Consider the following 25,000-nt stretch of genomic DNA (forward strand, 5'->3'; position numbering starts at 1 on the left):
GATATGTGGGATATAAAACTGAAAGCAACAAAGGAACAAGACAAACAAAGAAACAAAAACATAGACACAGACAACAACAGTTCAGTGGTTATCAGAGGGTAAGGGGGTGGTAGAAGAAGGTAAATGGGGTCACATGTATGATGATGGAAGGAGAACTAACTCTGGTGGTGAACACAATGTGATATATAGATGGTGTATTATAGAAATGTATACTGGAAACCTATGTAATTTTACTAACCATTGTCACCCCAATACATTTTAATTAAAAAAAGTCAAACAAGAGAAATACAATGTAAAGAGGTTGATTTTCTTGGATTTCTGAGGTAGTCCCTCATAGCATCCGCAAATAAAAATAACTTCATATTTTTCTTCCAATATTCCTGTCTTTTTCTCATCTTTCATTATCTAGGACCTCTGGGAGGTCCTAAAAATAATTTTATTATTATGAAAAGTATATAATGATAGCAACAATGGGTATCCTTCAAAGTAGTGACTTATGTAAACAGATTTTGTAATGTTGAATCATTCTTGCATCCTGGAATAAACCCTTTTTATATATAATTATTTTAATAGACTACTGTTTTCAGATCTTCAGACACAGTCAAATGAGATTGCTATGTATTTCATTTTTTTCTATCCTTGTTCACTTATAAGTGGGTATATAGTCACTTATATTATGAACTTAAAGAATGAACGTGAAAATCTTCTGCCTTATTTTAAAAAATATGAGGAACACTTTAAATAATATAGTATAAAGCATTTAAAGTAAAAAAATAAGCCACATCCTGTTTTTAGACAATTAAACATATTTTCAAGTGAATTGATATCTAAGTGCTTATTCAGTGATGGGTATATAGCTTACATCATTGTTAAATTGGTTCAAATAATAGTGAAGAAAAAAATGATCCCTTAAGGAAAGACAGGAATGACATGTAACAATTGGCTCTCCTGTCTCTGATCCTCTGGCCCACTGAGTAAGGTTCGAGTGTCTGAAGCGAGGGGAGTTTTTTTCACGTTTTGTCTGTTGGCTAAATCCTGAACACAGATTGTGATTGGAACCAAACCCCACGGGGAAGGATTCTGGATTCATGGATATAAGTACGTATACTTAGAGTCGTTATTCTTCCCTGTTGATTTTATGATATCACCCACAACCTTTCCTATGATTGCACTTTGTTTTCTGAACCTCCCTGAATATATACACCACCTTGTGCTTGTAAGCATGCAGGCTTCTGAGCCCTGTCCCAGATTTACTACTCGGAAATCCTAGGGAAGGGATCTGGAGAATCTATGCAGGTAACAGTTATCCCCGGTTGTCTCTATTATTAGGAAAGTTTGGGGGACATCCTATGTGGAAATAGATTAAAATTCATTATAGCAGTGGGTCTCAACCTTGACTACACATTAGAATCAACTGGGGAGCTTTAAAAATTCTTATGACCATGTTTCACTCGTCAAGGGATCCCTTCTCTGGGGGTGGGGCCTGGGCATCTGTATTTTTTAAATGTTCAACACTAGCACTGAGAGTCATTGACCTTCAACATTCTGGAGAACTGAGTGGAATTCTTTGAGATCATTGTAGATTCCTTGTCTTGTTGGAAAATCAAGACTGGGTATAACTGAGTAGATTCTGTGTATTTGCATAACAGGAATAAGACTGAGGCCTTCCTTCTGCTCTGATGTTCTTTCCCTCCTCCTGTCTCATTGATTTATAATTCTTTTTAACATCATACTGGTCAACCAAGTTAAACCTCTGCAGAAAAAATGGATGAGTACCTGATGTTCAATAAATGTTCATTACTATTAGTAGAATCGAGATGTCATCTGGGCTCATCCAGCTCCTGAAGCTCTCGACCTGATTGCATTGAGTCTCCACTCTATGTCCTCTGCAAGCATTCTGCTGCCTTGGTGTTTGTGTGGTTCTGTTGGCCACAGCCTCTGAGTGTCTGCTTCTGTGCCTAGAGGTTTTGTTCTGCACTGAGTTGACCCAGCTGTGAAATCAACCCTCCCTCATGATAGTGCCATACACACATAGATAGGTATTATAGTTGCTGTCATTACCCCACTTTCCAGATGAGGGAGCTGAGGCAGAGAGATTATATAACTTTTGCTGGAATCATGCAATAAGTACTGTATTTGCCGGCGTATAAGACGACTGGGTGTATAAGACGACCCCCTAACATTTCCACTCAAAATACAGAGTTTGTTATATACTCGCCGTATAAGACTACCCCCTCTTCCGCACACCTTCCACACACCAAATAAAAGGTAAAACAATATCAGATTTGATTTGGCCCACTGAAGTGCAAACAAGCGTATTGTATTTCGTGTCACCACATAACCGTTTTGGCGATGTTGAGCCACCATGTCTGCTACATGTTTTTCGAGTTCTGGCCAGTGTGGGGTGCCTCTTCTTAATGCACACTTACCCCTTGGCATACTCTTTAATGCTTTCTCATTTGATTTCCAGTCCCGAACCATCTTTTCTGTTACTCCATATTGTCTTGCAGCAGCACAATTATTATTTTCCTTAGCAAAGTTTATAACTTTCAGTTTAAAATTTGCATCATACTTCTTTCTTTTGGCTGGTGCCATGATAGGGATGATAGGGGTTTGACTGGTCGACATTTTCTATGCTGTACTGTACAATGGTGCAGTATTGTGGTTGGCTGTTGGCTGTATACAAAGCCTGATTTGATTGGTCCCTGCTCCCTGTTTGCCCGCCCTGTCACTATAGCAGTCTGGTCCACCCTTGCATCAGCATCTCCCTGGGACCTCACTAGTGCGCAAGTGCGAGCTCTTCAACATTCTAACAGGCACCATGATAGCGCAAAATCGCAAATCTTCAATGCATATGTAAAGAAATATACGGTAACCCGAATTTACCACACTTGCAAAATCGCATAACAGCCGAGCATACACCCAGCAGCGCTGCTGATGCCTGAACGGTATGTGGAATGAAGTGGGCGGGCATCGGGAGGCCACTATGGCACAGGGCAAGCACTATGGGCAGTCTATCTGAAGTGTACCTGGCGTATAAGACGACCCCCCACTTGGAGGCATATTTTTCAGGGCCAAAAAATCGTCTTATACGCCGGCAAATACGGTAAGTGGTGGAGCCAGACACGGAGCCCAGGCATCCTAGCTCCAGAGTCTGATTTGATGCTTTTTATAGTCATACAACCTTGCCTCTCAGTGGTAGGTTTTACTGAAGACTTTGGATGGGTGGCTGAGAGGTGTCACAGAGAGTGATGGCTTAGCAGGCTGCACAGCGGAAACCGGGAACTGCACATCAGTCATTCCTTTTATTAAAAGTCCCTTGGTCTGCATCTCTGGCAGTGCCATTAGTTACCTCCCAACCTCCCCTTTCAGAATTACCCCTGGGAACTCCACATTCTTCTTCCTCTACTTTACAGAACACTTCCGCTCTCACCTTGCAGAACCATACTCATCCAGGTCCTAAGCCCACAGAGAGGCCTCCAGTTAATGGAGACACCCTCCATTTTATTGTCACTATTCATTGCAAAGGTATGTTCCCGTGTGTCATTTTCCTCACTCTTTCATGTGCAGAATCACATCTGCTGGGGATTCTTTTTCTTGGTAAATTTAGATCCTGTCCCATAGTTGTAAAGGCCCACAACCCGTTCTGTCAGTAATGAATTTATTGATTTATGATGTGATTGTAAGTACTTAGGGGACTAGACAAATATATCAAAGAGCAAAACATTCTTGCTCTGTAGGCTAGGACTGTAACAAGCCCAATTCTGAGCGTGTTGACAGTTCATTGATTTACAGTGAGCATGGAAACTGCCAATGGGACCAAGTACTTGCGTCCTCCTCTGCCAGTATGTTCTCTCCTGGAGGGCTAATGCCACAGAGCCAAATTATAACCAGGACCTAGTTAGGCAAAACCAGAACTAGCATGCAGTGAATTAGACTTGCAAAATCAGGATTCTGCTCCGACTCCCTGAGGTTAAGGCTCCCTTACCTCTGAACAGCACTTGGGTACAACCTATCTGTCTTAATTTGTGGACCTTTCTTTTCTAAGGTCTAGTGACAGCACCTCTCCCCATGCTTACCTCTGATTAGCTGCATATTCTTACATTTTTTTCTTTAAATATTTTATAGAACATTTGTTCTGATTACTTTCATGCCTTGCAAGCTTGGGAGTCAGTCTTTCTCTTTATGGTCGCTTAATTGGATTCATTATGGGCTGATTCGAAAATTTCATTTTCCAAGGACAATTTTCTCTTGTTTTCAGATTCCTGGAGGGGGTTCCTCACTATAGCCCTTATATGCTGTTCACAATCAGGAAAATGACAGAAGAAAGATACTTAGAAGAGCCAAGATTCACTATTTTCATAGAATGCTGCGCACCTGATGTCCAGTACTGCTTCTGTAGTTTCCACTTACACATGTTCTCAGGTGGTGCACAGAAAACCCAGGGCAACCTCCCTCTGCCCTTCAGCTCCTTTCACACACATGTATGCAGCCTGATAGACCTAGTTTTATTGTTGTTTGTGGCATTTTTGGCAAAGCCAGATGTGTTCCCATAATCCAAAGGGAATTAGGGAAGGAATGGGAGAACAGAGAACATCTGCTATTAATTGTGTTCATTCATCACAATGCATTTTCCTAGTGAATGTGGTTGGGCAAAATGTGGTTACTTTAGGGAGTAACAGAAAGCTGAGGTCACTGTGGAGAGTATCCTATAGACAAGAGCAGGAACGGGGAAAGGATAGGTAAGCCACAGGCCCACACTATGCATAAACATAAGCTCCTAATGAATATGTAAATTATTCAAATGAATTTAGAATGTGTACCCTTATTCTATTTCCATTAATATGTATGTGCATTTGTCGACTTTCAAAAGAGCATCATCCTAAAGCCAAAGTTTTTAAAGGAATAGGGATAAAGGGACGTGAACAATGGGCAGAGTTAAGCATAGGACTTAAAAATTTAAATATTAGGTAATTTTAAGCTGAGTCTTCCAGTTTCATTAATCTATGTGCAGGTGATGTTTTCTGAGGCTGCTGAGTAGATCATTTGGAGTTTCCATGTGTTTGCTTTCCTACTTTTGGTCTTCATATTTGGGCTAGAGTTAATGGCATAGGTTCTCTCCCTCCATTTCTCCTTCTCCTGGGAGAGACCCTTTCTTGAGCCTACTTGGAATTTTTGGGTAATGGCATATTAACCAGTTTGCAGTGATTTCTTGGGAGCAGATGGAAGGGCCAGCAGCCCTGAATGTCTTTGACCATCACCTCTGTTATTTCCAGAGGGGCCTACGTCATTCCAGCCTTGCTGGCTCAGGGAAGGCTCGTTGTGGGCCAAGTTTGAGGAGTGGATGACAATTAGTGGTGGAACCTGGATTTTGCCAAAGAGTCTTACAGGCTAGAATAAGGCTCCCTGAAGAAATTGTATTTTAATGAAGAGATACACATGGTGCACAGGGCACCCCAGGATTTGGGTGGCTCCTTGAGGTCTGCGGCAGAGAGAATTCTCAGCTCGCTAGCTTCCATTCTGACTCCTTCCTTTCTACCCAAGAGAGCACATCAAAATGCATGGAGGTGAGTGAGATTAGGGACAGCCCTGAATTAATCTCATTTATAAAAAATGTGAATCTTTTGCAGACTATAGTATTTTATTACATCTGGTTATGACTCAATGTGGTTGAAAGCCACCAGGCTCAAAAGCGGCATCAGGACAGAGCTGCAGACCAGGATGTTGTCAGCAGACAGTCAGAGGAAGTCCAGAGAGGTGGGCAGTTGATGTCAGGTGTGCACTGGTCATCCCCAAGCACATGGGGGCAAGAAAGGTGGGGAAAAGCAATAGGCAGCAAACAAAACCCCATCAAAAAATGAAGGACGATTTGAGTGCTTACCATGAACCTGGCCCACCAGGCACTTTAGGATAAAGTCTTGTCTCATTTTGTGTGTGTATGTGTATGTATTGGGTTGTCGGAAAAGTCATGGTGTATTTTTTCTATGGTTTTCTTTGCAAAAATGCTTCACGACTTTCCCAACAACCCAATATATAAAATCACATTTTCTATAGTCATTTGTCCATTGATGGATACTTAGGTTGTTTCCATATCTAGGCTATTGTAAATAATGCTGCAGTGAACATGGGATACAGATATCTTTTCAAGATAGTGTTTTCAGGGCTGGCCGAGTGGTTAGAGCGCATGGGCCGATTCCCACATGGGCCTGTGAGCTGTGCTCGAGCTGAGCTGCCGCTGAGCTGCCAGTGGGCAGCTGGATGGCTCAGCTGGTAAGAGTGTGTGCTCTTAACAACAAGGTTGCCAATTCGACTCCTGCATGGGATGGGGGACTGTGCCTCCCTCCCCCACAACTAGATTGAAAGCGGCGGCTGGACGTGGAGCTGAACTTGCGCCCTCCACCACTAAGATTGAAGGACGACAACTTGACTTGGAGCTGATGGGTCCTGGAAAAACACAATGTGCCCCTTCCCTGATTCCCCCAACACTGTTCCCTTCCTCAATACCCCAATAAAAATCTTTAAAAAAAAAAATGTTTTTGTTTCCTTCAACTATATACCCAGAAGTAGAATTACTGAGTCATATGGTAGTTCTTTTTTTGTTTGTTTTTACACAGAACAAGAAACTTTAATATTTCAAATGTTGGTGCATAACCAATAACAAGCTTAATTAGAGGAGGAGACAGAGGGAAACTTCAGAAACTTCAGGTGGATTTCTGGACAGGTATAAAACCTTTAAAGGTTGATGGCATAAATGTTCATAAAGTCTTTTTTAGATGTAGGGCTTTCCTTTTGCTTGACAATTTTTACTAAACAGTTTCTTACGTTATGAAGTTCAACCTGTCTTGCCTATAAAGTTAAATGAAAACCAGAGAATGAGTAAAACAGAGAATTTCTCTAGTCTATAAGGGTGTTAGAAAGTTTTTCTTTGTACTTTCACATGTATTTTAATGTCTAAATTTGAAAATTTAGCTAGGACTCTTTCATTTTTGACTTTTAAAAATGGTCAAGACAATAAATTGTCTTAAATTACAGATCACAGTAGCTTTATAAATGATCAAGATGCATGTACAAACAAAATTTCAGGTGTTCTTGGAAATATTTTAAGATACAGCACACATGACATATTTTTGGGCGGTTTGCTTATGCTTCTGGGATACTAAGAATACTCAATTTATCGGACATTAAAAATTTAGCCTTTGATAGATCACAAAGTGGAATCTTCAGTTTTCTTAACAGGCGTTTAGTCCAAATAACTAAAAAACATCTCATTTCCTAAGCTGGATATGTTACTTTTTCTCATGTAATTAGTATCGGTGGGCTTTTGTACTGGCAGTTTGTCTTGGTCATGATTTATTCTTGCATAACCATCCTGCACAGTGAAATAGGAAAGTAATTCCCCTCAGTGCAAAGAAAATAATCCAGATCAATAACAAAGTAAAAACCATATGTGTTTCAGGACATTCTTGAAAACAGGTTTGTACAGTCCTAAAATCCTTTTTCTTTTTTCTTTTTCACAACTGTACAGTCACTGTCCTATTCTATTCTGAAAAACAAACAAACAAAAAAAAACAAAAAAAAATTTTTTTTTGAACACCAAGCTTTTCATTGGCACAGAACTATTTGGAATAATCCCAAGAGACAGTGGAATGTTGGGTTTCTCCTCAAGTAGCTTCCTCCTCTTTTAACTGTATTTAACTACCTTCTATCAATAATCTCATCACAGCAGAGTTCTTTGGTCAGATGGCTGACAACCATAAGTGAAAAAAGCTCTTTGATTAAAGCCAACTGATCAAATGGGGTCTTCTTTGTAATGCATCTGAAAAGCACATCCAGGGTTGCTTCTCTTGCTCTGGATGTTCTCAGAAACATCTTGTTGGCGTCTGCAAGGGTTGTGATTACCCTGGGGCCTGCACCACTCAGTTGCTCCTCTTCCGGATAGGACAGTCGTAGTTGTCCTTCCAGTCATCAAATTCTTCACCCTTGCCCTCATGCTTGCTCTGGAAATCAGGGCCTGCGAGCTGGCCTGGCTGCTCCCCAGGGCTGGGCTGATTAGCAAGGCCTCGCTAACCCCTCTGGCTCCACTATTGGCTGGGCCACCTCCTCCTCCATTGGGCCTTCCTCCTGGAGCTGCGGTGGGCCGGTTGGAGGCAGGGGTGTGGGGATGGCTCCCAGCTCCCTGCCTACCTCCATCTGCGGAAGGTAACGCTCGCCAGGCACCACCTCCATCTGAAGGTTGTTGCTCTTCATACGGCTCGGACAGCTCATTCATTTCTGACATTGTACAAGAGGCTCAACCTCTTGCAAGGTGTTTTACTGGTAGTTCTGTTTTTAATTTTGAGGAATCCCCATAGTGGTTTCCATAGCAGCTGCACCAATTTGCAATCCCACCAGCAGTGCACATCTTTGCCAATACTTGTTATTTCTTGTCTTTAAAAAAATAATACTCACTCTAAAAGGTGTGAGGCGTTCCCTCATTGGGGTTTTGACTTGCCTTGCCCTGCTGATCAGAGGGAGGATGGTTCAGAGTGAGGAGGAACCTCCAGCTCCCCGCCTGCTGAGGTATTTGCTCTGTAGAAGGAGAGCTTCCTATGGCTGGCAGGTTGATGTAGGATGTACAGTTTGTGGGCCGGGCCGGCATCTGCTGCACCCTCCTGGCGTGCCTTGCTGTACCGCAGAAGCTGGGATGCTAAACGTACCATTTCCCAGACCCAGTGCCAGCCAGTATGAGTTCAAGATGTGACGTACATTCCCCCAGTCAGCTATACCATGGAGGACTGAAGTGGAACCAATTGAGAGGGTGGGAGGCAGGTGCCTGAGGGCCCTGTTTTCTGGTTGGTGCTGGTTCTCAGGCCCAGTGTGCCTCCAGGGCCAGCCAGTCCCGCAGCGACTTCCATTTCTCTGATGGTGGCTGACATGGTGAGTGGTCCTGGGGCCAGCATGGGGCAGTGGCTTTCGGACTGACCACTGACAGCACTTCTGGCAGGCCAGTTCTGGAGTGTTCTAGGCCTCAGTTTTGGAGGTCCAGCTCAGAGTCTGTGCCTCCAGCTCTTACACCAAATTTCCTGAATTAAGGTCCTTTCTGCTTCAAGTGGCTCAGTTGGTTTTTGTTATCTGCAACTGTACCCTGACTACCTGGGTGAGTCACTGCATGGTGGCACCCAAGTACTCGCCCTGCGCAGATGGCAAAGCAAGCCAGGCCTTGTGGTCATGGGACTATTTCCATTTTCCCTCCTCCTTTTCTCCCCTTCTTTCTTCCTGCCTTCTTCCATCCTTTTCTTAAAAAATATTATTTTTTTAAACTTTTTACTTTGAAATAAGTTTAGACTTGTAGAAAAGCAGTGAAGTTATGTCTGTTAAATGATTTGAATGAATTGGAGGAAATAATTTATAACAACATACACGTTTGCAACTGCAAAACCTGAAACACATGCAGTATGATAAAAAAATACGGTGAATGTTTAAATAAAAAAATTTATTACAGTAAAAGACATCTTGCCATTAATCCCCTTCAAAATACTCATCCTCTTTTTGAACACACTTATCTTATCATTCTTGCCACTTTCTGAAGCAGTTCTGGAAGTCCTCTTTTGTGAGTGTCTTTAGTTATGCTGTCGTGGCTGCCTTAATGTCCTGAATTGATTCAAAATGTTTGCTTTTCATGGTTATTTTGACTTTGGGGAAGAGCCAGAAGTTGCACGGTGCCAGATTCAGTGAATAAGATGGATAAGGACACACCATAATATTTTATTTGACAGAAATTGCCATACCAGAAACAATGTGTGACAGGGAGTGTTGTCATGATGGAGGATAAAGACACTCATGAAAGAGAACTTCTAGAACTGCTTCAGAAAGTGGCAAGAACCATGGGATAGGCATGCTCAAAGCAAGGGGGGTTAATGGCATTGTGTCTTTCACTGTAATTAATTTTCTTTTTAATGTAAACATTCACCATATTTTTCGATCACACCTCATATATCTTTCTTTCCATCTTTTCCCACCAAAAGAAAAGCATTTCTGAAGTACTAGGGCAAGAAATAAAATTCACTTAAGGAACCGTGGGCTGGTGTCTTGCTTAGTGGATGTATGTGCTGCCTGATGAGCATATACTAGGAGGAGCAGGGATGTGTCCTTGGTTTATGTTCCTGCTACCTCGCCTCCCCCAGATCCCATGAGTGAAACTATATTTAGTAACAATGTATCTTTGAAATAATTGTATATGCAGACAGGGATGAGGTTGGTGCTGATGTTATCATTTAGCAATATTGGATCTGATGTCCTGATAGAGATGAGTAATTGCAACAGGACATGAAGAATCAGTAACCTTGTGCGTGTGGTCGGGTGAATTGCACATGGATTCTGCTGTTGTTCTGTTCCGGATCCTCTGACAACTTGAAAGAATGTAAGCAGATGTTTCCAAGAATTTCTGAAAACAATTTCAAAACATTTGTGTTAAAAGCTTCAGTGACAAGTCTAAGGCTTGAGCGAGGCCCCAGCAGAGTGGTGTCACAGGAAACATACTGGACTTGAAACCAGAAGGTCTGGGTTTAAATCCTAGCTCTGAAATCTTGAACTTCGGTTGAGTTGTTTAACAACTCTTGGTCTAGTTTCCTTATTTGTAGAATGATAAGTGTTGAATGGACTGTTCTGCAGTTCTTTCTGGCTTTAAATGTGTATATCTGTAATGTACTCATATTACTGGCCCCCATGGTTGCCCCTGTAATAGTGTTGGTAGCCTGATTTATTCTTGGGCAGTTGAGGGGCAGATCCATTGCACACTATAGGTGGGATGTCCCCCTGTGTCTGCTGAATCTAGATTTAGAGCCTGATGACTCCCCCATCCCTGCTCTGATGACAAGAAGATTCCTCACTTGTTTCAGTTCAAGCTGTAGCTTACAAGTTTTAAATTTGGTCCCAATCCACTGTATACTGTACAGTGTATGCTTCGTGCATTCCCCAGAGCCTAGGAGGCTATTAATTTCTTGTTTTTGTCATGAACCAAGAGTTTGGGATCCATAGAGAGAAATGCTCTATAATGGGTTCTCACCATAATTGCCAGGAGCCTCTCAGATTGAAGTTCATACTATGGAAAGTTCCAATATTTCAAGTGCTGCTTTGCACTTTAATTCATTCATTTACCTATTCTACAGGTATTTATTGGGTGCTTTTTATGTGCTAGGCACTATGCTAGGGGATATCGGATGGACAAGCTTTTGGACCATAGGCCAGAGGACAAGATAAAGTATAATATCAGCCCTGACCAGTAGGCACATCCTAGTGGGGTGTGGGTCAAGGATAAATTATCCTGAATCCAATAGGTGAATTTAGGATCAACTGAAAACCAAAGGCAAGTGGAAGGTATTAAAGCGAGGCATAGATCCACCCTTGTTACTGCCTTGGTAACAGAGAAAGAGAGGCACCAGGGATAATTATAAGATGGAAAGTTCATAACATTTTTCTCAGTAAGAATTGAGCCACCGACTTCCCTCTGTATGGCCACCTGAATGAATCACGAGTTAGTTACCTAGTGTCTGCATTACTAGGGCGGCAGGTGGGGAGAAAGACGCCAATGTATGGGACCAATTTCTAATTTGCCGTTTTTCTAAAACATGTGCTGAACTATTGTGGTAGTATTAAGAGACACTATATTTTATTTTTTAAAAAAGGATTCCAAGCAGTTCAAGAGATTTATTTACTGCAAGATTTAAAGTCTTTTCACATTAAGCTACATTGTGAAATTCTAAGAAATGTTGTATTTTTTTCTAATCATGGAGTTTCCCCCTACGCCATTAATACTAACTCTAGGGCTACACACCAGAAGAGCTAGGAGCAAAGTATGCCCCATAAGTAAGTGCCAGTTACTTTTAGAATTTGAGTGGGGGAGAGGGCAAATAAAAAACATTGAATGCGTTTTGATTCCAATTATAATACTTTGGAGGTGGTGGAGATTTAGAGCTTGTATTAATCAGGGTTCTCCAGAGAAATAAAACCAACAGGGTGTGTGTGTGTGTGTGTTTGTGTGTGTATAAATTACTATAAGGAATTGACTCATGTGATTATGGAGGCTAGCAAGTCCAAAATCTGTAGAAACAGTGTTCCAAGGCTAGAAACTGTTGTAGAACCAGGAACAACCACTGTCCCCATTTATCAGACAGGAAGAGCTGATGTTTCAATCTGAAGACATCAGGCAGAACAGATTTCTCCCTTACTTGTGGGGAGAGTCAGACTTTCGTTCTATTCAGGCCTTCTACTGGTTGGGTGAGGCCCACCCACACTAGGGAGTGCAGTCTACTTGCCTCAGTCTACCGATCCAAATGTTAATCTCATCCAAATACACGCTCACAGAAACACCCAGAATAATGTTTGACTGAATATCTGGGCACCCCATGGTCCAGTCAAGTTGACACATCAAATCAACCACCACAGAGCTTATCTGGTTCAAAAAGGTAGTGACTGGCCTAGGGTCCCACAGCTGCCTCGTGTTAGGACCTGGCATAGAGCCCAGGTCTTCCAACTTCTTGGTTAGGGTTCTTCCCACCTGTTGCTTTACAGGAGAATATGTCCTTGGAGGTATAAGCAGCTAACATAGCATGTCTTCCTGGACCCTCAGTTTTCCTCAGTGATAAAGACCTTAAGACAGTATTTCTTTATGAAAACAAACATGGATATATTGTAGAACATTGGCAATTCACATGGGTGTGTTAGAGAAATGGTGGACCTTTAGCTAAGCTGGAGGTATCTGGGTCATAAAACTTCTCTCTCCTCTGCTCCAAGGATGACCTTGGTGGGAAATTTTGAGAATCACAGGGCTGCTGAAGCAGCCTCAGTGGCTGTGGAGACCCAGCTTGGATTCTGGAAAGGTCTGGAGCACCCACAGCCACCACCTAGAGCCTATAAGGTTTTTTCACATTTTTTACGTTCTCTTGAAAAATCACGCAGATTTTCCTCTCTGTCCATAAAACACCTTGTTTATTTTTAATGTAAAATAATATTTTAAATGATCTCTTAACGAGTAAGATGGACTCCAGGAAGATGTATCCTTAGCCTATGAAACTGACTGCCCGTTGGTAGGGTCAAGGGACCTGGGGCTTCTGTCCCTCAGTTGGAGGAATGTGGCACGGTCAGCTCTCTGATTCTGTCACCCTCCCACTACCTTGCTTCCCAAACCAAAGATGACTTTCTTTGCTTGACATTTCAGGTCAGATTAGGTTCTCTTCGTTATTGGAAATGAATTTACTAATGTTCGTCATCAATTCCAATAACTTAGCTCGGTGTTTATAACCTGTCCTCCATGATTCTAAAACTAAACATGTGGGGTAGTAAAGGAGGCATCATTCTACATCACCTCATGAGAAGAAATTATTTATTTTTTGTAACTTACTTTCAACCCATTCTCCTCACGTTAGGATGAAATAGCACTTACATATAAGACTGCCTATATTTTCTTTAATTAAAAAGCATTAATTAAAACATTAGACAATGCCACTAATTTGTTACATAACCAAGGGAGGGACTAAAAGGTAAGTTGTATAATGCTTGGAACTGAAATATTTTATTTTTGATGGGTGGTTACCCAAGTTGATTAAGCAAAAGTCAGAGCTGAAATAAGGAATTTAGTTATGGAAATTGTTGCCTGAATTATACATGAAAGCACTGACAGAACTTCTCACACTGCCCTTCATTGGTTCACTTTGGCCCAAAAGCTTTAACTAGCTGCAACTGGGCATTTAAAAGTGACTATTATAGAGTCTTTGATCTAATACAAGATATATTAACAGAGAAAGTGACAAGAAGTTAGTTCTCTGCCATATATAGATATATACCAGGGGTGCCAAAAAATGTATACAAGTGGACACTTTGGTCAACGTTGCTCAAGCAGTAGTTTGCCGTAATCAGAAGTGTCTGGACACTGATGGGAACCACTTTGAGCACCTCTTGTGATTGCAGAAGTCAAACATGACTTGTATTCATCTTTCGTTATTGGTATATATTGAGTATTACAATTTTAATACAGTTTTCCTTTCTTAAAATGTGTATACATTTTTTTGGCACCCTCGGTATATCTTGCTTTGTTGGGTCCCCAGGAAACAGGATGGCGCCCAAGAACCTCTCCTTTTTATTTAGCCAGTGAGTTCCCTGCCCATTTCCAGACTTCCAGGAGGAGGAATCTCACACTCAGTGTCAGTCAAACGTTTAGTCACTAGGGTTGTTTCCTCAGAGTGGTCTGCTCCCCGAAATTTGTTCTTATGTTTTGCCCCCCAACTTTACTATTGGTTCTGTCAAATTAAAAGCATATTAAGTACAATATATTTAGATAATGTATTTTACATTAACATTTTTATTGATATGGAAAGCTCCTTAGGACTGTACCCTAGTTTACCTTATAGTAGTAGGAGTGAAGGAAAGGGGAGAAGATACTAAGAAAGAAAGACATATAGTAGGGTGAGACTCAAGTTCTTAGGGATATAATCTGATCATAACTCGAATATCTAGTTCCAAACTTTTTTTTAGCAGGTCAAGCACCCACATTACCACCATATGAGGAGGTCATAATCAGAAACTCCTGTAAAGCTAGGAATGGCTGTAAGCTTTCTGACAGCCTCATCTGAGGTTTATAGCAGGGAAGTGTCCCTGATAAAGAAAGGATATCTTCCACCTGAGAAGGTCGCCCTCTAAACTGGCCTGCATCTTCCGGGTCAGAGTACATGGTGAGGTGAGGAGGACAGACGTTGGCTGAGTTGGCCAGATCAGCCCCGGGTGCTGGCAGGTGGTCCCTGAGTGCACTTCAGCCACCAGATCATTAGCACCTGTCTTGTGTGTGCACTACACAAGCTTTGTACACGCACATACACACACACACACACACACACACACACACACACACACTTCAAACAGGCAGCTATCAAGTTGAGAGAGTGGACTGGATACATTTTTACACACTGTCGTTTTAAAAAATTATACAAGTAATACATGAATACTTGCTTTATAAAAGCATGTTCTTTAAAACACTAAAGCTCCCACAGAGTGACTCTGTGTTAAATGAAGTATCCTCTCTCTCACTCTAGTACATGTGCTGGAAAATGGGAGATACACACAGTAAATTGAGCTCCCTTGAGGCCAGTTCCATGAGTAGGAAGTGCCTTGTTTCTTAGAAGACGTCTGGCCTTTGCAGGTTTGGGAAGGGAGGTGAGAGAGCGGAGCTGGGAAGAGAGAGAGGAACTTAGGCCACTATTAAAATAAAACAAAACAAACACAGACACCTAATGAAGACCTGTATCTTTCTGGCATCATTTCTTTTTAATAAACAGCTGAAAGTAAAGCATAAAACCCTAGTAAACACATCAGGACTACCAAATTAGTACACTATGCAAACACACCTTTCTATTTAGAGCTGGAACCACTCCGGGAGTGACCTTTCTCAGAGGTGGCTTGCTTGGGCCCCCGCCCGAAACACAGCTGTATACGTTCATGTTTTCTTTGGCTCACAGAACATTAAATAGTGATGGCGTTGCCCTTCTGTTTTTCCTGCTTTCCCAAAATGAGTGCTAATAACTTTTATATTAGGAACATTACCTGTCAGTTCAGAAGTCTGGTGACATGCTCCTGCTCAGAGGTGCATCTCCTCAGAGTGGGCAAGTGTGCCATTTGGAAATTATTTTGAATAACTGTTTACTGACTGTCGGCTGGCCTTTAGAGCACAATATGAAACTTTGTGGGGAGAGGTGTGTTATATAAGATGCAACGTGTCTTTTAGGCATCTTAATTTGAAAGCAGTGGAATACACAGATGATAAATACACATTATAGGGAAATAAACTGTGTGTGTGTGTGTGTGTGTGTGTGTGCATGCGCAACCTCAAAACACAAACATTATTAATAGCTAACATATATTGAGTACTGGCTATGTGCCAAACAGTGTACTCTGTTCTTTAAATGTGCTGTCTGATTTAATTTCTACAACAACCCACTGGTAATTGATGTTTTCCCCATTTTAGGATAAGGACACTAAAGTTTTCAAGAAGCTCAGTGCCTTGCTCAAGGTCACACAGGTAGCCACGGCAGAGTCCACGTGTGTCTGACTCCAGATCCTATCCCTTGACCCCTACAGGATTCTCTCTCTCTATAAATGCTCCAACATGAAGCTGTTTCCTAGACATGTGCCTGTGGCTGTACATTTACAAGTTTTTTTATTTTTTATTTTTTATTATTATTAGTTTCAGGTGTACAGAACAATGCAATAGTTATCCTTTTCACCCTTCACAAAGTAACAGCCCCCCTCCCCTCATCCACTGCCCTCACCCCCCCATATCATACATATCTATTACAATTCCATTGACTCCATTCCCACACTCTACTCCACGTCCCATGACTATATGTATATATAATTATAGTTGACATACAATATTATTCAACATCAGCTTCCACTTCATTTACAAGTTTCTTAAAATGAGGGGCAGGAAAAACTTGAAAGAAGTAGGGAAATCAGAACTGATGGTCCAGTCTTAGTAGCATCAGACCTAGAAAAGTTTGAGATGATCTTATCTTAACCCATTACAGTTTTACTGGAGTCTGGTTCTATGAAGTGACTTCCCAGATTCACTGAACAAGACAGCGGCAGGGCTTGTCTTGAGTCTGGGATGCCGGACTGTCCCCCTTATGCCATTTGGCCTTGATCCTGTCCACTCAAGGAGGGCTTTATCTATTGTTTTATTACCTCTGTCGTTCATCTGGTATTTAGTCATCATGCCTCACTGATTGTCTTTTTCTCTATTCGTGTCTTATTTCTCCAATAAGATTATAAACATTAAGGACTTCTTTATTTTTCCCATAGTCCAGTGCTTCAAACCTGTAGGTATTCAAATATTTGTGATTTTGTGCTCTCTTCGGCAGCACATATACTAAAATTGGAACGATACAGAGATAGCATGGTCCCTGCGCAAGGATGACACGCAAATATTTGTGATTTTAATGTAACACTAGGTACACCATACAACTGTGCTTCTTGGGAGTAGTATTTCCTGACTCGGGTGCCAGCTTTGGATCCTTGCGAGTCTCCCTAGGAGCTAAGCAAGAGGACACAATGCTGTGCCACGAGCCAGGTTACAGCCCAGCAGGTGTTTGTGGTGGGCACCCAGGTAACCAGCCACTATATTCAAGTGTGATGCCCAAAGTGCCTACTGACCAGGGTGCCCTCTGGGGGATGCTCAGGTCATTACCTCCGCTCCTCCCCTGGGTGGATTTACTCTGTGATGAGCTTTTAGTTTGCAAATAGTGTACTTATTAAGAATAAAAAATACGTTATTACTCCTGCATAGAGCTGTATCTTTTCCAAAGTGCTCTCAGCTGCACTGTTTTACTTCATCTGCAAGGTGTTCTCAGGAGGCCATTATTCCTATTTTAGAGATGGGACACCAAAGGAGGGAGGATACTTAAATAGCAAAGAGGTGCCGTCTGGGGTCAAAGCGGGATAGATGAGAAACAGCCTTTTACTGGTACCTTCTTGGTGCTCGCTGGGTCTTTTTGTGGTGTCCGGTGAGAGTGTTTGGGTGTGTAAGGTCTTTCCTCCCTGAAACCACAGGCTGCCTCTGGGAAACCAATTTGCAGCTCTGGTTCACCTCATCCTGCCTTCCTCCATAGGCTGTACGTGGTTGCATTAAGTAGAATGTAGATAGTGCACACATCCAGTCATTTATTTCTGTGCTTCTTCTATTTAACTGGAGTGCCAGTGTGTCATGACTAATTCTGGAAAAGCAAGATGCCCTCACCCTTGTGTTGTGTTTCTGTGACCAATTGAATTCTGCATCTCCTGGTGTGTGCTGCTGGTACCAGACTGTCTACCCACCACAATAGCATTTCTAATTCTTTTAAAAAAATAAGGAAGGCCCTTTAAACTTGTTTAGTTTTCTTTAATCCTTGAATTAATCCAAATCCATCTTCTATGTTCCAAACAGCTTCTACTTAGTAAGGGATCAATATATATACATGTATATATATATATATATATATATATATATATATATATAGAGAGAGAGAGAGAGAGAGAGAGAGAGAGAGAGAGAGAGTATAAATATATATATATATAAAATGTGAGTGAGACAATATATATATATATTTTTTATTATTTTATTTCTTTTTAGCTGTGTCATCCTGCCACCTGTTGGCAGCTCAGTGGCAGCTCAGCTCGGGCGGGGAATCAAACTGCTTGTTACTCAGAGCTTGCACTCTTGAGCGAGCTCTTACCAACTGAGCATCTTGGCTGGCCTGAGACAATTATATTTTTAACCTGTACCTCTTAGTAACTTTCTAACCCAAACGTGATAATACATTTTTTATTTGCCCTGAAACTATCACTAAAGATACTTCCACTGCTTCTTCTAGCCCCTTCTAATTGAAGGCTTAGTATTCAATAGCCAAGAAACTATTTGCACTCTATTTAATCTTCACCAAATTTCTATAAAGTAAGTAATATGGTTACTCTTATTATTAAGTAATAATATTATATTTAAAGTAATATAATATATTACTTTACAGATGAGGAAACTGAGGCACTGAAAAATTAAGTACTGTGCTAAAGTTCATGCACTGGCCAGTAAGTGGCAAAACCCATGCCCCTTCATACGTCACCTCTGGCAGCTTTCAGGCATGCTCCTTGGTGATGCAGACCAAGACTGTGGGAGCTAGTTTGCTGTTATTCTGTACGGATTCAGGTTCAACAAGCATACAGTGAACATTTGCTGTGAGAGGCACCATGGTGCAGCGGTAAGAGCATGACCGTTAGTGTTTGATAGGCCTGGCTCTGAATTCTGGTTCTGTCACCTACTGCCTTAGCACGCCTATTGAGTGCCTGTCAAGTGTTAGGAACTGTGCATGGGGTGCAATTAAATGAAAAACAGACATGCGTATCAATCAAGTAATTATAGTACTGATATAATGGCAAACTGAGGCAAGCGCTCTGAAGGAGCAAAAGCAATTAACCAAGCCTGGGAGGTCTGGGAAGATACCTTGGAATAAATGGTGCTTGGTCAAAGGCTGTGTCAGCAGGGTGTATGGAACATTCAAATAACTGAAAGATGGGGTGGTAAGTGCAAGGTCTTGCAGGGTATATTTGGGATTTTAACCTTTATCTCAAGAGTAAGGGGATAAAAGCATTAAGAGGTTTTTAGTGACTAGTGATAGGGAACTAACTTGATCAAATATGCATTTGAAAAAAAAATCACTGTGGTTTGTATAGAGAAGAGACAGAATGGAGAGGGTGGAGTGGCTGGGGATCCCATTTAGGAAGCTGTCTCAGTAGATAGGTTAAGCAATCGTGACTTGAGTGGCGGAGGAGATGGAAAGAAATGGATGAGTTTGAGAGAGATTTAGGAGGTAAATAGGCAGGACCTGGTGATGAATGGGACATGAAGGAGTGAGTGACAGGTGTAGAGGATGATGCACAAGTTTCGGGCCTGCAGATCTGGGTAGAGATAGTGTCACTCATTGTGATAGGGAACTCTGAAAGTTGGGGGGGAGTAGATTTTAATTTTGATCATGATCATGTTGAGTTTGAGGTGTCTTTGAGCCATCCGGGGGACTTGCTGAGTAGACATTGATAGAGTTCTGGAGTCTGAAGAAGAGATGTGGGGTAGATAGAACTTGGTTGCTGTCAGTGTGTGGAAGGTAACTGGAACAATGGGCATAGATGAACTTGGCCAGGAAAAGAGGACAGAGTAAGTGAGGAAAAGGCCCAGGATGGAACCTGTAAAAGAAACTGAGAAGGAGCAACCCAGGAAGGTAAGAGAAAAACCAGGAGCATTGAAGAGAGGCTATGTCAAGAAGGAGGGAGTGATTAAGTTTCAAATACTGCTGAGAGATCAGTAATGTGAGTAGTACAAGAACAGAAAATTGTTCATTGATTTTTGCAATGTGTAAGTCATTGATTACTGAAATTTGTTTAATGCAGAGATCCAGGCAAAAAGAATAAGAAGTAAGGAAATGCAGATGTAGAATCTAGACAACTTTCATGAAATCTGACTGTGAAGGGAAGGAGAGAGAAAAGATATGCACTGGAGATGATAGAAGGGCAAAGGGGAATGTGTGGTTACAGTAGGAAGAGATTCAAGCATGGTTAAGTTATCCTGGGAATGATCTAGTTGAAGGGAATGGTTAACTCTATAAGAGACAGAATAGGTGATTGAGAATATAAAATACAAATATCATTACCAGAAGATTATTATGAAAATTAAATAGCACATGAAATTCCCCAAACTGTTGATGTTTCCATCCTCTATGATGTATATTTTTATTGGATTCTTTCTAGCATTCCATCTTTCTGGTCTGAAAAGCCTTAATTAGTTTTATTCCTCATTACCACTTATTTATTTTACATAGAAAAATGATTTTTTTCGATTTTCTTTCTGTCTCATCTTTTTTCTTAAGTTCAATATTTTTTATTGTCTGGCAAGTTAATATAAACATTCTTTAGCAATTTGGGGAAATCATTTTATATATTATATAAACATTTAAGATGCCTTTATTTCTAACCTTTATACTGTGTAATACACATAGAAACCTAAAATGTTTCCTTCTTCCCAGTTTCCTTTTGTGATTCTTGACATATTTTTGCATTTCATCATTAAATTTATGACTCATCTTGCGCCTCCCCATGGTTATCTAAATTTATTTGATTTTTTCAAAAAGAAATATGAAAGTTAGTAATCTTTAATGCCAATCTTTTTTAAAATGAACTGGCCATCTTCAAGGTGGCCATCTTGATGGTCTGTGTGTATTTATTTGAGTGTGTATATTTATGTGATAGTAAAGTGTTCAGGGTGTTATCACTAGCGTTATTGCTAAATGAAGCTTTTCTCTGGTAGGATAAATTTTTTGAAATTTATACCTCAACTCCAATATTTTTTTCCAGAGTTTCTTTATTTTTTTAAATTAACATATTTGGCGAAATTCAATTTTTCTTACAAAATCCTTTGAACTTTAGAGGATAGTATTTGATATGACCATGGGGGAAGATCAAACACAAAAGAGAAGGAAGTGTAGTAAGTTGATCTTGGAAGAAGAAGTGTTAAGAATGCATCTTACTTCTCAGTAGGACTCTAACCCTGAGCTTATAGGAACAGCTGAGGGAAGAAGGGACCCCAGAGTGATCGGCTGCCCTCCCACCTTGGATTGCCAGTCACACAGCCACTTTCTCCTTCCTAGGGCTCCAGAGTGTGCTGGGGAAGTGAAAAGGGATTTTGTGTTTATTACAGTTTGACATGGACTTTTCAGTCCAGGAAAGGGAAGTCCCTAGAACCATCTGCCACCTACTTAGCAAGGGATAACTAATATTTCACTGGCCAATCAAGAAGAGTAGTCATGGAGGTGAGAAAGTTAAGGTGAATTCTAGAGAAAACAGATTTCCCCCCGGACACCTGTTCCAGGAAGCCAGAGGAGGGCTATCAATGTTTAAGTGTGGGATGGTATACCAGATAGCTTTTTGTGATGATCAACTTTTAGTATTTATAAAAGTAGTGCTTGCCTCCTACCCACCAATGCTATCGAGAGAAAGAAGATAACAGGTTTACTGAGTTTGGCACTCTTCAAATAAATGATGTTAAAAAATGCAAAGAATTAACGTGCTAGTTAATAAATACATAGTTGAAAGAGTAATGGTTAATTTGCTGTTTTTTCTTGATATCTTGTTATTAGCTTTCTCAGGAAGTGAGAAAAGGGTTCTTTGGTATTTGAAATTCAGAATTGTCAGACACTTAGTAAAACTGGTGTGTTTATTATGGTTTTCCATCAAGATTGTCTTTTTGAGTGGTGCGATAAGCTGAAAAAAAGGCCTTTTGAGCTGACACAATATGGAGCACCTTTGTTTCATTTTATCTTAAGCTATTTCATCTTAAGCTAGTAAAAGAATCAATGGAGGCATGCAACATGACGATCTTCTTGAACTCATACTATGCTTGCTGCTGGTAGGAGCACGAGGAATAGCCTAGTATTTTGTTGTGTCTTACAGACCTCTTTTGCCTCAATAAAGTCTGTTTATGGAGAGGGAGGACGTGGCTGAAAAAACACTTGTACATAAAACAGCTGTTAAGCGAATCTCCACACACTGAGATCAAGAGAACGTGAAGAAATATGTCCTTCCATGGACCTTTTTGCCAACTTGGAGCCTCCTCCAGAAAATAAATACAGCCACGCTACAAGTTTCTGGTAACTTAGTTACTGAAAAATAAATTGAGCTACTTAGACCCTTGAACCTTGATTTTTTTTTAAAGATCTCTGAATTCTATTGCAGTGATGCAAATGAAGCCTAAGAAACTGTGTAGAAAGATTTTGCCCTTCTATTAACTAATATACTGCAAAGAGTCCTGAAAATGCACAAAGCAGAAGCCCAGGCTTCCCAGTAGAGGGAGAGCAGGTCCATGTGTGTTTGGTTCTTTAAACTCCATAAGTTAAGTTTTCTTAACTGACTTAAGTTTCTGAATTCTCCTCTGAATGGTCCCTTCTTTGTGGCTTGGTATGGTAGAGGCCAGTTGTGCTCAGAGGCTGCCAGGAAAACTGGACTTTCCCCCAATATAGCACACTTGGGCACACCTTTTCTTTCCTACTAGGAACATGTCAAAGCATCAATTGCCTTTGGAGTCTGCCATGTCATTGGAGTGTTGTTTCTAAAAATGAGGTCCCTTTAAAATTTCATGCTCACACTTAGGCAATTCTGGTCGTGTGCTACAGATGTTTTATAGTTTATTTCCAAACAGCTGCTTTCCCCTTCTTTGGTCTGTTTTTCCTTTTTTTTTTTTTTTTTTGTTTAATAAAATCCCTCTGGAAACCTTTCAGCTCACATCCTTGGCAAAGCTTCCTTAGAGAAAGCCCTCAGATTCCATGCCATGCCATGCTCCCAACCAGCACCTGTTACAATAGGCAGGCCATTGATTTAGCAGGTTGCTGTTCTGTGAGTTAGAAGTAATTTTGTCTATGTGTATCAAAACTCTGTATATTCGATCAGCCTAGAAAAGACAGCCCTCAGGGACAAGCTAGCCCTACCTACCCTTTTATGAGACAATCCAGAAAGTAGAAAGAAAAACAGTGGTTTATCATTTGTAATGCTCACTTAGAGCATTAGGTAGACATGCAGGTGACCAAGTTCAGGGGTCAAAGGGAAGGATTTCCTTGAGGGTCTACCAACTTGACAGGTGTCCCACTTCATCAGCAGCCAGCTGTTCATCGTGCCTGTTCTTTCAAGGTAGAGAGAACAGGAGTTATTAAGATTCACAGACCATCCCCAAATCTCGGTCATGATTTTCACATCCTTCTCCCATGGTCTTTTTCCCTAGAGCAGCCATATGGAATTAAATTGACTAGTTTGAGTTCAGTCTGCTTTCGTTTCCTTTCCACTAATTCTCTGATGAAGATATTGGGTAGAAGGAAAAGTCCAATGGAAGTGGGCAGCATCGGGGAGGAAAGAGAAGGAGTTTGGGAAATCAGTCCTTGAATAGCTAAGTGAGGATCAGCTCTTAGAAAAAGGAAAAAAGTGTTTATTTGTCCTTTTGCCAGTTGTACATATGCAGATACACCATCTGTGCCGAAAACTGTGCATGATTTCTCTGCAAGAGCCTAAGTGAGTCACTGTCTGAAATGAAGTTCTACCTCTAAAACAGTTATCAAGTGTTTAGGGATGAGGTGCTACAGAGCCAAGAGAGTGAAAACAATCCATAAAGGCATGTTTGGCCAGCTCTCAAAAATCTTAGACACTTGCAACACAGTCCTTGGCTTCAATGTTGGATTTTTCCCATTCATGCACTTTTTTGACAGATGAATTGTTGCAGGCTGTGAAAGAGCTCTAGGAGAAATCTGTGCGACTCCTCACTCAGAGCAGGGATCTATTTGCTTACAACCATGTTAGCAAACCTAGGGTCCGTTCGCTTTGTGCGGTGTGCCACTGGCCGTTTCCTCAGCCAGGGCTGCTCTGTCTGAAAAGGTCAAGGCCACACTGGCCTCTGGCATATTTCTGTGTTAGTTTGGAATGAAAACTCTCAATTTAGTAAATCTTAGACACTGGTAGAACTTTTCTGGAATTCGTATTTCTCAACTCCTATGGAATATTTATTACTTTCATTATAGTAATCACAAGATTTCTTACACAGAAACCTATAAATCACTTGCTCTCGGCATTTCCCGTCTAGCGTTCTCCTTATTTCCCTCTGATTGGCAGGCTCACCTTTATACTTGGCATGGTTTGTCCACCTTTTGGATTGCTGACTGTGGTCTACTGACATTTTAAAATCAAAAGTCATTTTGATAAAATTATATCAGGCTGTGATGCGTGTTTCAAGCATAGCTTCACACCACATGTGATAAATGTAACCTGTTAGAAATAATAGAGACTGATGACTAACGTTTAGTTACAAGAATGGTTCAGCCTCTCATTTTGGGGCAGTCCTTGGGCAAGTCTGGAATATATTTCTTGAATTAGTGGAATAAGATAAGAGTCTTTGGCAGCATTTTGACAGAGCTCAATCAATTGAATTTAGACCTCTAAGTATTCTTGGGCAGAGCTTGGGTAATGATTAATTGAGGGCACTAGAGAAAGAAGAGGTATCATTTACATGAAGTATGGAAAGAATTGGGATGCATACATCAGTCTTTCTAGCTAGACGCCACATATACTCTGAATAACTTGAACTTAGTGGGAGAAAGACAAGTGTATATTGGTACAAAATGAATAAATGATTAGTCACGTGCCCCAAATACTGTCTTCCATGTATATGCTAAATAACTACTGATTCCTTCATGCATTTTTAAGCCAACAATTAAGATTTTTTACAAATTTGAATAATTTTAAAGGTACAATCTTCTTGTAATGCTGTGTATGTGCTTAAATATATTTTCGGGCTGGCCGAGTGGCTCAGTTGGTTAAGAGTTGGCTTAATGGGCCGGCCGAGTGGTGCGATGGTTAAGAACTGGCTTGGGATGCCAGAGGGCCCCGGTTCGGATCCCACATATGAGGGCCAGTGACACTG

General features: G+C 41.0%; 1 protein-coding gene and 1 pseudogene across 1 annotated transcript in view; one reads left to right on the top strand and one right to left on the bottom strand.

Annotated features, from left to right (window-relative positions):
• Positions 1 to 25,000, top strand: part of BMP6 (bone morphogenetic protein 6) — a 162,945-nt gene that overhangs the window by 41,831 nt on the left and 96,114 nt on the right. The gene's annotated exons all lie outside the window — the stretch shown is intronic.
• On the bottom strand, positions 7,696 to 8,278 carry LOC109395497 (EP300-interacting inhibitor of differentiation 1-like; annotated as a pseudogene).

Source organism: Hipposideros armiger, unplaced genomic scaffold (assembly GCF_001890085.2).
Source record: "Hipposideros armiger isolate ML-2016 unplaced genomic scaffold, ASM189008v1 scaffold_474, whole genome shotgun sequence".
NCBI lineage: Eukaryota > Metazoa > Chordata > Mammalia > Chiroptera > Hipposideridae > Hipposideros > Hipposideros armiger.